Source organism: Microtus oregoni, unplaced genomic scaffold (genome assembly GCF_018167655.1).
Source record: "Microtus oregoni isolate MIOR12 unplaced genomic scaffold, Mior012 000028F_ref0000031, whole genome shotgun sequence".
In the NCBI taxonomy this organism is placed as follows: Eukaryota; Metazoa; Chordata; class Mammalia; order Rodentia; family Cricetidae; genus Microtus; species Microtus oregoni.
This window is the reverse complement of record NW_024543087.1, coordinates 31270464-31272587: the sequence shown is the minus strand read 5'-3', so window position 1 is coordinate 31272587 and position 2124 is coordinate 31270464. Positions and strand designations below refer to the sequence as shown.

The following is a 2124-nucleotide window of genomic DNA, read 5'->3' as shown; positions in this document are numbered from 1 at the left end:
TGAGTTTATTTCACATGAATATTTTTGTTTCCCTACCATTTCCACATCTGACCACCACTATTACTACATCCTATCATAACATTCTATACATACTTAAAACCAAGTAAAGGGTGGAGCTCCATCCTTGAAAACTAAACAGGTATTTTAGACAACACATTCTTAGCAATGGAACCTGGACAACATTTATCAAACACACTAGGGAAAGTTCTCACTTTGCATTATAAAAAGGACAGCCAGATATATCAACTGTTACAGAAATTAAGCAAGACGGAATATTTCAAACTGTTTAAACCATTTTCTTAAAGAGACTTCCTCCACTACCAGAGATCTTGACTAGCCTCCTGGTCAATCATCCGGAAGCAATTCTTCACACAATTAATGAACTTTGCTTCCACCTTTTTCTATACTTGCTTACATTTTTGCCTTAATGTCTTCTACAGAACTAGGTCCTTTTGGTGTTTTAGGGGTTTTTCCTGTTTTTTGAAGGACTCTTGACACTTTGATCTTGGTGTTGATGGTTTTAAGTCTTTTCGATTTTGGTCTGATTTTTGTGCATTTTTGGCTGGGGTATCTTGTACAGATTTCTTCACTGGAAATTTTTCTTCAGCCTCCTCATCATCAAAAGTCATCATCATCATCATCTTCGGCATCCTCATCATCTTCATCATCATCCTCATCAAGTTTTACTTTTTTCTATGGAAACTTGTTGCCACCTCCAGGAGCAGATCGCTTTCCAGACTTACTCAACAGCTTTACATCCTCCTCATCTTCATCTTCTGACTCTGCATCTTCCTCTACAGCTACTAGGTGCTGACCACTAATGTGCACTGGCCCTAAACCACACTTCAATCTTAAGACCACAGAGGTGTTATTTCAAATCCCCCAAGAGAAACTGTTGACTGTACAGACATTATCAAAGTTGCCAGTGTTACTTTAATTGGACTGCCTTCATAATTCATTGTTTCTGCCTCTATGATGTGTAATTCGTCTTTTGCCCAGAACGTAAACTAACCATTCTCAGTGATAACTGGTGCTCATTCTCATCATTATCCACCTTAAAGTGATAATCTCCGTCGGCTTTTAGTTCACAACCGAAAAGATTGTTTTGAGGCCTTAGAGGGCTCATGTCCATTGAGTCTTCCATGAAGTGGAGGCGTGTTCTTCAGTGGCAGAGAAGTAGGATGGAGGGTACTGCCTGCTGCTCCTCAGAACAGGCATGCAGACGGAATCACGCCAGGGACTAAACTAACTTTTAAGACTAACAAATTCCTTTAATTTGATCAGATATAAATTGACTTGTGAAAATCCAAAAATTCAAGATTGGCACAGGATTTTGTTATTGTCTTTCCAGGAGAAGGCATCCAACCAAGGAAAATGAAGACCACTAGAGAAATAAGATATCTGAAGAAAATGTCCCAGGGAAAAGAGTAAATTGGCCTAATGGAGCCAGGTGGTGGTGGTGCATGCCTTCAATACCGGCACTTGGGAAGCAGAAGCAGGCAGTTATCTGTGAAATATCTAGGCCAGCCTGGTCTACAGAGTGAGTTCCAGGACTGGCTCCATAGCTACGGAGAAACACACTGTCTTGAAAAACTAACTAGCCAAACACAAAAAGGCCTAATGATATAGAACATTTCTAACAGGATAAAATTTAAAGTAGGCTTTAGAGTTAGAATGTGGTTCTCCCATTCTCTAAACTAAGCATTCTTGTTCATGGAAAATCCAAAATCTCTGTCTCATGTCTGAAGAGCTGCCTGGTATAGGACAGAAAAAAAAATTAAGGAACTACTCTCTTGCCACTTATTTTATAAACCTTTGGTTTTATTTTTACTCTTTAAAACTTTCAATGTATAAATATAATCTCAAAATTTATAAGGACATATAAGTGTGTGTGATATTAGTAGTCATATTGAGCATTAATTCTTGCAAAACATTTCATCTAGCTTCCTTTACATTATTTCAGGTTTGAATCAAGTAAGTAGAAGTGAAGCTTGTGTGCTTTGAATGTACTTAACAAATTGTGGCCCTTTAAGCTCACTGAGGTCTGCTACTTATGACACTTTAAATGTTTTGCTACAGTGAACCATGACCATCCCTAACAGTGACCTTTGAAATCTCCCAAAT

General features: G+C 38.3%; 1 pseudogene; it reads right to left on the bottom strand.

Annotated features, from left to right (window-relative positions):
• Window positions 1-317: 317 nt before the first annotated feature.
• On the bottom strand, window positions 318-1144 carry LOC121464473 (annotated as a pseudogene).
• Between the last annotated feature and the right edge of the window lie 980 nt (window positions 1145-2124).